The following is a 14,125-nucleotide window of genomic DNA, read 5'->3' on the forward strand; positions in this document are numbered from 1 at the left end:
TGACCCAAAGTGAAAATGTTTCAGTCAATTGGGAAGTTACAATAAAAAACAAAAAGAACCCTCCCCCCTTTTCATCTGGGGTTGAATTAAATCTCTTATTTGACATGAAATGAAGTTTTATTTTGAGCTTTTAAGAAGGGCTGCAGGACGAAGGTAACAAAATACTTCCTAACCTCCCAGAGAGCAGTGATTTCCCCAGTCGTCTCATTCTCTGCAGCGATGCGTGAGAGGGAGTGAGGGCTTGTCCACCGCGAGGCAAGTCGGGGTGTAACTCTACAGCTCACCAGCTTGCAATGCTGTCATGTCCTGTGCTGATGCTGCTACAGCCCTCCGGGGCTTCCATGCTCCGGAGCCAAGTCCACACGGGATGTCACTGTGGGGCAACCTGATACGCTGTAGATTCACACCCTGGCTTGCCGCGAAGTAACCTGCCGTGTAGTCAAGCCCTGAAACTCACTCCCTACCTCCCTACACTGCACTCCCATTTCCCCACTGCTTGGCTTTCAGAGTGTCTTATTCATCTGAGAGTCCGAAGGCCTCTGTGGGTCATGGCTTGAAATCCACTAGTCTAACCTATTTCAGCTTGGTTAAATACACACCTTCCTACGCAGAGCTAGGTGAAATTTCTAGCCCGAACGCTGATGGATCTATGGCTAAAATAGAAATATAACTCAGAATGAGTGACCAAGATTGTTTTATTAAGGGAATTTTAGCCAGATTTATATTTTGTTCTGGTCTCCATACAGTACTCAGATTGCCTTTGTTCATTAAGTCATCTAAACCCCATCAGCAACGTCATATGAAGTGCGGGCAGGTGGCATAAGTAGCCTGAGAGCCTCGGCTGCTGTAAATCGGTGTAGCTCCACTGAAACCGACGGATTCACACCTGCTGATGATCTGGCCTGTAATATTTACAACACTGTAAATGTAGCTGTTGAGCAGAGAGGCATCATACAGTGACTCAGTATGCGCTGCTGCTGGGAGCTGCATTCCACGATAAGCAGCATCTGGATTCAGTTCAGTGTTTGCCTTTTGAAAGCGAAACAGTGTAACCTACCATACAGCAAGCAGAGAAACCTCTGATCTGTCGTGTGCTGCGAATGGAGCTACAGGGTGAATTCAACCCCTTTCGGAGCGTGCGCTCCATTCTGATAGCTCACAAGGATGAGGAACTACCCTACCAAGCTGACTGAAGTTGATGCAGAGCCTGTTAGCTGTGTTAACATGAGTCCAAGCACTGAGAAAATCCCTGAAGGGAAAATAGTTGGGGGAGGGGGAAGGGGGATGCAGATGCAATACATATCTTTAATCTGGTGCAGGGTTATTCCTCAACTGGTGGAACTCCACATTGGCAGGCTCCCTGAGTCTGATCTCTTCGCTCCCATATAGTGAGAGGACGTGGGATCCTACGCAGAGCATCAAGCCTGCCAAAGTGCAGATGTGTCCCAATTTGTGGAGAAAATGGATTTCATGGGCCTCCGCAGCATTTAAAATCAGTGTGTGGCACCCTTATTGGCATCTTACTGAGCAAACTGGGTTGCGCATGCTTACATGGCTGCCCCAGTTTATGAGGAATATTGATTCTACAGCATCATGCTGCAATCCCATGCAGCCTGAAAACAATGGCACAGCAAACATTACTGTCTGTTTATTGTGAAGAACCAGCAACTTGCTTGGCCTAGTATCAGGGGCAGCTCCAGGCACCATCACGCCAAGTGCATGCCTGGGGCAGCAAGCCACGGGGGGCGCTCTGCCGGTGGCTGCAAGGGCTGCAGGCAGGTTGCCTTTAGCGGCATGCCTGCAGAGGGTCTGCTGGTCCCGCAGCTTCGGTGGACCTCCCGCAGGCATGCCGCCGAATCCTCGGGACCGGGGACCTCCCGCAGGCATGCCGCCGAATCCGCGGGACCGGGGACCTCCCACAGGCAAGCTGCCGTGCTTGGGGTGGTAAAATACATAGAGCCGCCCCTGCCTGGTATGAGACACCAGCCTCACTGAGGTGCTTATGGGCACAGAGACAGGCCTTGCGAGATCCAGGATCCATAGTTCTGTCGTTCCTTCTGTCTGCTCCCTTTAACCAGTATTGGGGCTAGAAAGGTATTTCCCTGATGTGGGTTAGTCTCTGGAGAGGGGTCTGGTGCTCTGTTTGTGGGAGGTTGCTCCATGCCAGGGGCAAGCACAGAAGATGACACAAAGACACTGGAAGACCAGGAGAGGGGAGGCATGATAAGAAAGAAGCACTAAGACGCTGGCCAGCGTGGACTCGTACAGGGCCTTGCAGGCTTGTCCAGGATTGTCCTATTATTAGCTCTGTCTCCAAAGCAAGAGGAACTCCTCGCCATCCGTATTAACTGAAAGCAGAGCAGTTCTTCGGTGCATCCATCTGTTCATTCTTGCCTTGCCACATGCATAAACAGTGTATTTTAGGCAAACAGTGCCGGTGTGTTCCATTTGGGTTTTACTGACTAGCACAGGCAAGTGGCTGGCTCTTCCCTCCTCTCAGTTCTAAGGGAGGTGGGAGTGGCTGTGAGAGTCAAAAGAATGTAGATGACTATTCTTACCCCCACCCCACCCCCTATTCTTTTTCATTTGTTTGCTGCTTTTCCTGGTTGTGGAAGGACAAGTGATGCTCTCCCTAAAGAAGCACCCTTGGCATAAGATTTCCAGCCTAACTTTACTGATCCAAGAGGCTTAGCATAGAGTTTGGGTAAGAAACCAAACTTGCTGTGTATCTGAACCCAACCGCTGGTTCGCTGATCTCTGCTCTGCACACTGTTTGGGAGTCTGCTGAGGTCTCCTTTAGCAGTATTGTTTCCATGAAACTGAGAACTGAATGCCATGTGCAGCAAGTTAGATCTGGGCACATAGTGTCCCAATGAATTGTCACTGCCCACTTTTTCATAAATCACTTTGTGTTTAAGAGCTGCAGAACAATGTAGAATCATAGATTATTAGGGTTGGAAGAGACCTCAGGAGGTCATCTAGTCCAACCCCCTGCTCAAAGCAGGACTAATCCCCAGACAGATTTTTGCCCCAATCCCTGAAAGATTGAACTCACAATCCTGAGTTTAAATGGCCAATGCTCAAACCACTGAGCTATCCCTCCCCAAACATAACTTTGTTTGTTTATTTGGTGGGGGAGGGAGGAGAATATATTGAGGGATCTTTGCTCAGGGAAGCAGAGACCTTTCTAGCCAACAAGCCTGCTTGTCTGTTTTAAATAATTTTGGTTTTATGCAACAAAATATAATCTAATCTTGCTAATCAGACAAGCACATTTTATTGCCTTCTGAGTCATTTCAAAATGCATTGTGAGTTTGCCAAGCACTAGAACTGCTTGAATATTTCTGGAGTACCCTAGATGTTAGGATGTTTAAAGGTTCTCCCAAGCCTGATATAAATTTAGAAGTTGTCTCTTCAGTCAGTCCATTGCAAACAAAAGCTAAAATCCCACAATAATACTTCACAGGCAACTCTAGGAACCAACATTCATTAACTTTTTTCTTAAGCAACAAAGGAAATTGTTTTTTATGTTCCTTTCATGCCATGGACGAGAAGAAATCTACAGCAGCTAAACAACCTGGAAGCTTGTTCATCTCCTTGCGATATTCAAGCCTTTTCAGGCTGCCTCCTGTTAGTTCTCCAATGGCAAATTGGAGCAAATAATTAAAACTTTAATTTATTTATCCATCTCCTGTATAGATATTGTACAGCCAACAATTGCTGGCTTCTAATTTATTCATGCAATGTCCTTCAGGAGCATATTGCGACCAGATGGGTTAGAGTAGAAGTTTGTCCCCCTAGCAAGGAAAATCCAATGCTCATATCACTGACTTATTAAGCTTGTAGCCAACGGACTATATTTAGAGAGCTAGGAGAGGCTGCTACAGGGTACCTAAAACCCTGGAAAGCTGGCTGACATCCAAAGAGCACAAACTCCAGAGTTGGTTACAGCCCAGGAACAATTACACTTTGCTTAATCCTTTCCGTAAAGGTGTGGGACACATTTTCAGCACTGAATCCAGTGTAGGGCAAGTGTGTGATTGTATCACATTTCTTTTCCTAAGGCTCATTCTCTGACATGACAGGTTTGAACAGGTAACAAAGGTCCTTTTATTTAGTTTGCTAGTAGTAATTTCTGTTTTCTCAAAGCAGCAGCTATTTTTATGCTTGAATATGTAAAAGCTACCTCCACCTGGGTGATGGGCATCTCCCATGACTCTCCGGGACTACTTGACAACTGCAGAGCTACAATTTTAATAGACTCCGAGTAGTTTTCTCAGAGAGAAGCCTTAAAAACTCCCCAAGGAGAGATCATCAAGCGGAATGGTCCCTCGTGCAGGATTTATTAGCAGGCAGGCTGGGGAGGTTGATTAGCCCGTGTGGCTGAACAGACATGCTGTCAGACAGGCCTTTTAATCCAATCAGTTACCTGTCGGAGGGGGAATTGTCTTGAGGTCCCCAGTGCAACACATCCACAGCACACCACTCCATGCCTGTATTTCTGCCACCATCAGGAGCACTTTCCCTGACCAAGAAAACTTCTTTTTAACAACCAGACTCATTTGGGAATAGCTGTCCTTTAGGGAAGCGGAGGGAGGTCAATGCACACATTGTGTACAACCGTGCCCGTAAATGCACTGCAGATACTTTCAGATCTAGATCCACCCAGGCTTGCTGGGGAAGCATCATGTAAACTGAATTAAACTGCTCATATGCTCTAGTAGGTCCTTTGGAAATTTATGGCTTATTGGTCTTTGCTGTAAGGAAAAGCATAACCAATTTCTTTAAAGGGTGAGAACCAAATTCCACAATCACTGAAGTTTTGTATATTCCAAACTAATAAATAGTGTTCTGACCTCAGAATCAGAACCTGGGTGAGCCAGAAGCTTCCGTAAAGAAACAAATCCTGTGAAACAAGTTCCCCTTAGTTTTGTACATTTTATACCACCAGAAAGATTGTTCTGATGACAAAGAATCTCCGTGGAGTGATTTTAATGCAGGAAAATATGTTGCTAAACAAAAATAAAAAAACAGTTAAAATTTAACTAGTCCAATGGTTGTCTAATCTAGCAAAATGCAAATTAAAATAGAAATATGGATGTCTAACATTCAATTAATAGGCAGTCAAATTAGGGCTTTATCTATTTCTTTTTAAACTTAGAGCTTTGTAATAAATTTGAACGAGAGTACAATTATTGTCTCCATTACATAGGCAACAGTGATTTTCATTGAAAACGTTTTTCTAAAACAGCCCACCCATAAATGAAAAACAACTTTGGTTCAGTTGAGTGAATTCTTTATGTAAGATGTGTTCAAGGAGAATTCAATGCTGTCCCCCAAATATATACATTTCATACATAAATTATGCTCATGGAGTATTATTAAGGTTGCAAAGTTAGGCACTCAAGAGTTAGGCAATCTTACGTGTGGTATCTTCTGGGCAACCTAGTTTCAATTCTTTGCCAAGAGTGATCGTATGCATCTTGTCAGTTACCCCATTTGTATAAGGGGAGAATACCTGACTTCCTTTTCAGGTTGGGGTATGAGCAACTTCCACTGGATCAAAGGGTGAGAGGAGGGGCATGCTGCTCCAGCCACCTGTCGTGGGCTGATTGGGGCCTGGGAATATGACCAATGCAGGTGGCACACAGGGGACCTTTTGTAGCATGGAGAAGATCTGGGTGACTGTGTGTGCTCTGTGCAGATGACATGTTTGCAGATTTTAGTAGCCAGATTCTCATGAACTCAACTGAGCACGTGCAGGTGACTAGTTTCCAAGGCTTTTAATTCAGTCAGCTTGGGCTGGATTTTTCTGGGGACCAAAAAAAGCACTTCCTTGACTCTAGGACTGTCCTACTGGCAAATTTCAAGTTCAAATACCACAGAATGGTGCCTCTAGAACTTTTCAAAGAAATGGCAGGAAAAACAAGAGAACATGGACAAATTTGTGCTTTGCACACAGTTTTCTGCTGCAAAATCCCAAGGAAAAAGACAGCTGCACAGTTAGGGCCCGACCCCATCAGCCCTTACTTGAGCAAAGCCATCCTTCACTTGAGTGGAACTTTTGCCAGAATAAACCTTGATTGCAGACAGGGGTGGCTCTAGGTATCTTTCCGCCCCAAGCACGGCAGGCAGGCTGCCTTCAGCGGCTTGCCTGCGGGAGATCCCCGGTCCTGCGGATTTGGTGGCTTACCTGCGGAAGGTCCGTCGAAGCCGCGGGACCAGCAGACCCTCCGCAGGCATGCTGCCAAAGGCAACCTGCCTGCCGCCCTCACGGCGACCGACAGAGCGCCCCTCGTGCTTGTCGCCCCAGGCACGCACTTGGCGTGCTGGTGCCTGGAACCACCCCTGATTGCAGAGATTCATATGGTGGCACCAGCTAAGTAGCAGAGTGCAGCTAGGTGAGCTTGGGAAAACCAGTCTGGTGAACAAGTTTGATGAAATAAAAAGCTCCTCAGGCTTGCAAGCCCCAAGATTAAGTTTAATTAAAGTCAATAAAGGGTAAAAAAATGTTTCCCAGCCCCTTATAACTCTGGGCCTCTCAAAACTGAAGTCAAAGTATGAAGTCAGAGAGTAATTGCACGCACACAAGCTGCCTACAAAGGAAGTTATTTAAGTAGCGGATGCAAGGGTTTGAAAGTTAAGAAATGCCAGATTCCCGGCTGCCTTTGCAGAAAAAAGTCACAAGTCACCAGAAACTTTTCTAATGCAAAGCATTAGGCAACCGAAATACAGCAGTTGCTACCAGCTGCCCCTATAATAACACCTTGCGCTTCAATAGCTTTTCAAGAAACACATTGCTTTAATGGACTTAAATGTGCAAATCTTGGACTCAGCTTTTCCAGTCTCATCCTCACTATTCCCCCATCCCTGAGCAAAAGTGAAGGGGCTACATGAAAGCAGGACAAAGCTTACTGCTCACCAGGAGGGAAACTGAGGAAGATATTACCATAGGCGGTGAAAGGCAGGGAGACCTCTGGCTGGGAACACACTGCAATAATATTTTTCAGCTGAAATTAGACTATGTGAATCAGATTACAAGATACCATCAGAAAGGCTGGTTGGAATTTTTTTTGTCAAAACAGATTTTTTGCTGAAATATGCTCTTTCCACAAAACAGATCTTTTGTGTGTGGGTGAAATTGTATTGATTTTTGACAATGTTGTTGGGTGGGGAAAGAGTTCAGAAAATGCCTATATCCTGTTTTGACATTTTCGGAATGAAAAGTTTGATTTTTTTTTTCATTTTGAAACAACTTTCCTGTAAAAAGTTGACATTAAAATGAAACATTTTGAAGTGATCAGAATGAAGCATTGTGCGGGGGAGGAGGGAATTGCATTTCATGAAAAATGTGGGCTTTTCATCCTGTTTGGGAATGATTTTGTTTTTTTCAAAATCTTGACTTTCTAGGCAGAATGGAAAACCCGGTTCCCGACCAGCTCCGATCATCGGCTCCGGGAACTGCAGTATCTGTGGCTCATCTCTAACAGGGTTTTAAAGAACAAGAGAGATGCCCGGGGAAACAGACACCTTCTGTCTCTCAGCTCACCCATTATAACCATATATTCCATGATACCCTGGGACTAAGTTCCAGTACAACAACCCTCTACACACCAGGGCAGCATTAATTCATTCTATTGCTATGAAATACTCTTCATTCCCCCTCTCTTCTGTGCCACTCCCTTCCCCCCAGTTATGACTGATAGAGGAACACGCTCAATGATGTAAAATGCATTGCTCATTTTGAGGATGGGTTTCTTTGCTCCATTCTCCTGGCTCCACCCTCCCTAGGCCTCTGCTCCTGTGATGTTATTCAGATGGCACAGCTCAGAACTTCCTTCCCTACCATGTGTGCCAGGGAAGAGGGGAGCTTGTAACCAGCTTTAGCAGCGCGTCTCCCAAGACCTTGGTGCCTGCGCAGTTCTTCCAGGAAGCTTGCCAACCAGCTTGCCGTTAACTCCCTTTCTGGGACAGGGCTACCTGGTGAATAACAGTTAATTGCAGCAACAGACAATCTCAGCATTACTAATGAAAATATGCTCACGTACCGTACTGTGCTTACAACTGATTAGGAGGCAATATAAGCAGCCCAGGCTATAGATATGTACTTTCTCATGCTTGAATAACACGAAATAAATGAATCAGAGCCGGGTTTTCAAAAGCCTTCAGCTTTGACCTAACTCTGAAATCAGTGGTCAAACTCTCCTGGACTGCAACGGGAGCAGAGCTGAGTGAAAACTCCATCCTAAATTAAACAGACACGTGCACTGGGTAAACATCATCTTCAATGATCCACCTACTAACCAGTTATTTCATATGGTCATCTAGAATGGACAAGTATGGAGATAAATGTAATTTATAAAGGAAAAGCATTGGGTTTGTGTTCTTTCTGGCTTCTTCATGATTTCTAAAGGGGATTTTTTTTTCTGTTTAGGTTTTTTTTTTTACAGTCAGATTTCAAGTCTCATGTGCCTTCTTTTTCTCTGAAGACTGGCGAACTAGCAATATGATGACATCTCAGGTACCAAGGAAGTGAACATTGATCAACTGTGAGGGGAAATTATAGGGTCTGAGTCCCCTTTCTTTACACATGATTTACACCAGTGCAAGTGAGATCAGAAGCAGCCAGTAAATATTCAACACTCTCATGCCTTCAGTGAAGGAATGAGAGAGCACCCACTGCAGTTCTCTAGTCAGCCCTAGAGGAAAGAAAAGATTTTTATATTCTTGGTATTTTCAAGTTTAAAAAAAACTCCCAAGCACAACTCCACTTCATTGACCGTGTCCCAAGTTACCTCAGCATGTGGCTCTGCTCTGAAAAATAACTCTGTACATGTGGCACCGCGTGGCCCATGCCTAGGGCCTCCCCGTCAATGCGGCATCAAATGCAGCCCTGCAACTCACTCTGGAATCTAAGAGTCAAGCTGGGCTTTTCCTACCTTCTGCACCATTATCACTATTAATGAAAATTCACTGGCCAAGTTGCACCCTCACTGATGCCTCTGCAGGCCCTTTACCTCCAATAAGTTTGCACTGGTATCACTGACTGCAGCTAACAGCTTGTCCTCACTCTAACTGTCGGCTCGGGTTAGTTCATGGAGTTACTCCACTTGAGTAGGAGCGGCTTCACTGCAAAACAACACTCCAGTTAGCAGCTGGTGCTAATCCAGATGTAGCCTGCAGCTGCATCTCCACTGCATTACTAGCACTGGAGCTTCAGCCCACCCCCTGCCTGGCCATCTAGCTCGCACTGAAAGTACCAGAGCTAGAGCTTTTTGTCTGTCAGTGGAAGTCAGGCCAGGAGCCACACAGAAGTTAGACATCAGTCAAACACTGCAGTGAAGACACAGCGTCTGTAAGCAATTCTGACGCGCGTGCACAAGAAGGAACAGGGTTCAGATCACTCCGATGTAGCTGTGGTGATTCTGTAGGGCAAAGGGGAGTAAAGAAACAAACTTATTTGATGAGTATTTGTGCATTATAGTAACTCCCAGCATGTGCTAGGCCAGGTATAAACATTGGGTCAGATACAAAACGTAGCTCAGAGTTCTTTGTTCACTAAAATCAGCAAGTGGGACTTTGAATACACCCCAGCGGGTGCGTAAGTGGGGAGACAGAAGGTGCCATTTTTAATATCTCTTCTCAGAAAAGTATTTTAAGTCACTTCCATTCTGTAAAATATTAACTGTGCACCCACCCATTTCTTTCACGCGAGGATCACTTTTGTTTTGTTTTCTTCTGATCTGATCTTCTGGTTTCGCTGTCCATTCTTTCAGTTGCTCAGCTGTGTCTCACGCTGTTGGCAAAATGTTCTCCCCCTTCCCACAAGGCACGTGACCTGGAATAATTCAATGACTTATCTAAAGGAATAGGCTGGCTGGAGTGAAATTTACCACCCTTTTCCCTGCAACTTTTCATATCAACACCAAGTGCAGTGAGATTTAAAAATGACCGGATTGATTGACCTAAATTATCCGTTTAAAGAATACTCTTTGTTCTGTTCGTACCGCGCCTACTACGATGGGGACCAGACTAGGGCTCCCAGGTGCTGCAGTAATCCTATAATCTGACTTGAGAGGCATTGGCTTGGAGCTGTCTATCACATTGCTTTACCTAATGTTTCCCAGTAGATGGTACTGATGAGCAGGAGAAGGCTGTACTAGAGATAAAGTCAGAAAAGCTTCGCAGCCCAGTAGCCTTGTGGTAACGGTATCTTCCCTACCATGTGGAAGTCCATGATGAGGAATACATCATGCACATTAAGAGGAGCAGGGTAGGAGCTAATGCCTTGCCAGAGGAATAAGGGAGAGTGCTCAGCCTGAGGCAGATTAGGACCGAGGCAATGAGTGTAGGAGGCTCTTGGAACAGTGGAAATCCACAGGCAGACAGCCCTCCCCTCTGTGTCTCTATGTGCAATAGGGCCACAGAATCTGGATTTCTGCTAGGGGCCCTGCACTGCGACCTGCGGTCTGTGGGCTGCAGGGCCAGGCACCCTGGTGGCAGCCTGCTGGATTGCAGCTCCCACAGGAAGTGCAGTTTAAAAGGCCTACTAGTGGCAGCAGATGGTACTGTATGCTGCACTCTCAGTGCCTGCAGAGTAGCTGTCATCTGCACATCGTTGGTGGGTCTGAGATAGAGCACTGCAGCGGGACTGGGATCCCATGGGACCCACAGGCCTGCTGCCATAGTAGCAGGAGTGGGTAAAACGTACTTTGTTGTGGGCGGGACTGGGTGGGAAAACCCTCCTCCCCCAGACCAAGGGCATTTGCAGCAAAATGCTAAGTCTCTCGTCAGTTTGTCATATATAGAATTTCAGTTCATGTCAAGCAAGCTTTTCTTTTTTTTAAAAAAAATTAAGGTTTTAATGCTTAAATTAAGCAAGGGATAGAAAGAGATTTACTCTCTATTATAATAGGAGTGAATAAGATTGTTTAATTCTTTCAGTGGTAAAAATTATGTCTGAATTGTGTGTGTGTGTGTGTGTGTATTTGTATAGTTAGTAGCATGGGGGAATCTCTCTTGCAGGATTTGTAGGATCTAAGATTTTTGCAGCTGGGAGCGGGCTAGAAATAGGGACAGTCCTGATTTTTGGGTCTTTTTCTTATATAGGCTCCTATTACCCCCCACCTCCTCTCCCGATTTTTCTTACTTGCTATCTGATCGCCCTACTTTCCACAGACCGTCTGGCACAAATATCTGCAGAAAGTTCAGTTCAGATTTGCCTGCCTGGAAACTGAATGCGAGATTTGCACAGGCAAGTATTTGTGCCAGAAGTGCCTCATGCTCACTCAGCTACAAAACAGATGATACCGTGCTATATACCTGACTGATTGTAACAAACAACTCAGCTTGATTAGTGAATAGCCACAGAAGTCTGTTCATGATCAATACCTAGTTAAAAATAATAGCAAAATAATAATGTCACTGAATAAAGTCAAATAGATTCAAGGAAAGAGTCTGTGAACAGAAAGTGGCTACCTTGTCAGATAAGTTATTCATTGTGAGCTATTTAATTGACTGTAATTACAGCTAACTAAAACTGAAAAAATAAAAGAACACAGTAGATTTAGCCTTGCTTTTATTGTTTGCCACCACTCTTAATTGCAAAATGTGTTCATTTTAAATCAGCCGCACAGTCACCAGTGTGAATGAGTGAGGTTCTCCTGGCACTAGTCTTTCAATGGTGACAAGTACATTTACTCCTCCAGCTAGGATGGTCCCTGGTGGAGGCAGGTAGCTGGGATCCTGGAACAAAAGGTCCAGTTCCTAGCCCTGCCACAAACTTTGTGTGACCTTTGGCATGTCACGTCATCTCTCTGGGTGTCAATTACCCATCTGTAAAACAGAGATGATAATACTTCCTGTCTCCCGCCCTTGTCTGTTTGAGCTGTAAACACTTCGAGACAGGGACTGGCTCTTACGATGTGTATGTGGTGCATTAAGCACAATGTGGCCCTGGTCTCAGCTGGTGCCTCTAGACACAACTGCCATATAAATAATAAGACGTTACTGAACCCCTACCTAGAAAACAATGTGTAGATGCTTCAAAAGGAGTGGAGGTTCTGTGGCCTGGAGGTCAGACTAGGTGATCATGATGGCTTTCTGGCTTAAAGGCTATGAATCTATATGTCTAAAAGGAACAGAAATACATTTACACTCCAAAATACACCTTATCCCTAACTTGTATAATTTTATGCAATTTCTCTTTGGTAATCAAAAGCTCAACATGTATATTCATTGTTTTCCAAAAAAATGGAAAATCCAGTATATCACATAAGGATCGCTCGATTTCATTTGGAATGCTAGGTCCCAATGTTGTGCTTCCTCTTCTTCAAAAGAAACACTAATGAAAATACCTATCAGAAGGTCTCTGACTCATGAAGCCCCAAACAAGATTAATCACTCCATTCCCTCAGGCTGTTGAAAAGCCTGCCAAGGTTGTGCGGTGGCATTATTCTTTCTCCTTATGTTGGGCAGTGCTGCGTCGTGAGCCAAAGGGAAATCTGGACTAAATATTGCCACTTACTCCAAAAGGTTTGAACTTGTTGCTCCACAATACCACAAGTGGGCTTTCACAAAGACTGTTGTGTTGTAAAGAATGCTATTGCCAGAACATTGTTCCCGCCCGTGTACATCCCATGGTCACAAAGAATTTCGGTGTAATCTTACATTAGATACACTTCATCCTGCCTCAGCATGAGGGGATGGACTAAATGACCTGCATTTCTATGATCCTATGATTCGAAATGCAGCCATTTTCTTTAAATAGATATCCATGATGGTCCCCTTTATATACCTCCCAGGAGAGAACCTACGTAAACATTGGTTGAGTCACCATGTATAATCTGGCAATAGTCAAATAGCGCAATGCTACAAATGTGACAAAGAAGAACGTGTCAGATTAATCCCATATTCCCTCCAAAAAAGTCACTATCGTCACAAGCAATAAAAATCACTATATGATCACATGCATAATTTAGTTGCACTTGACAAAATCTGTAAATTCAAGTGAAAATGTCACTGCACACTGTTATCTCAAAACCCACACAATGTGGCCTTGTTCCTCAATTGTGAGACTCTGGCTTTTCGGACGTTTAGTAAAGTGTTCTTAAACAATTGCAAATGATCGTTCACATTTTTCTGATTAAATTCTTCGTCCCAGCTGATTTGGCTCATAATTGTTTTCGGCTTTGTGAAACTGGCCCTTTTGAAGCACCAAGTGGGTATATATACAAAATGTGACCCTTTACCCCAATATTACACATTTCACAAACGTATGTCCCATAACTGAGGTTCTGGGTCTACATATGATGGTTCTGTTCACTCTAATCATTTACATGGAAAAACTGCCCACCTTATGCTCTCTGTTGAGTCATAGATTAGCCACAAATATATATTTATGTGAATGGGTACAGAGTCCTAAAGAAGCCAAGTCATGCGTTCTGTAGGTCATCTTAAAGGTGCAGTCCACAATGTAAGCACAGGGAAGGCTTGCTGTCAATGCAAGGGTGGTGGCTGATGTCTCTTAAGGCAGTGGTTCTCAAACTTTTTAATCCCTTCAGTCACAGCAAATGAGCTCATGTCCCACCTTCCCGCGTGCTGGAGGACACAGGACTCAGAGAGATCAGCTACTCATCAAACACAGAGATACTCGAGTATCCAACTTATAACAGCGTTGACCGTTGCTGTGAGATGGAGGAGCCTGTTCTGAGCATGGAGCTTATAAAGACTGAGCCAGGCTGACACGGGAAAGTGACCGGTCAGTCCTACAGGGCAATGGGGAGCACTCTGTATGACTGTGAGGTAGACGGGATGGGGGGAGGAATTGTGATTCCTGGGTGGGGGCACAGAGTTGGGGGTAGCAGTGGCTCCTGGGGGAAGGACAGACTGGGGGCCCTCTCATGAGAAACAGTCTTAAGGAGACCCCTCCCCCCGCCCCACACTCTAATCCTGCACCACCATTTGTGTCCGTGCTTCTCTTTACGTATTTGAATAGCCTCATTGACTTCAGCAGGACTGCTCATGTCCATAAAGTTAAGCATGTGCATAAAAAGTTTGCAGGGTGAAGCCCTTAGTGGCTGCTTTTTACATATCTGAGCTATATATTAAAGCAAACTCAGCCTGT

Source organism: Gopherus evgoodei, chromosome 6 (genome assembly GCF_007399415.2).
Source record: "Gopherus evgoodei ecotype Sinaloan lineage chromosome 6, rGopEvg1_v1.p, whole genome shotgun sequence".
NCBI classification, from domain to species: domain Eukaryota; kingdom Metazoa; phylum Chordata; order Testudines; family Testudinidae; genus Gopherus; species Gopherus evgoodei.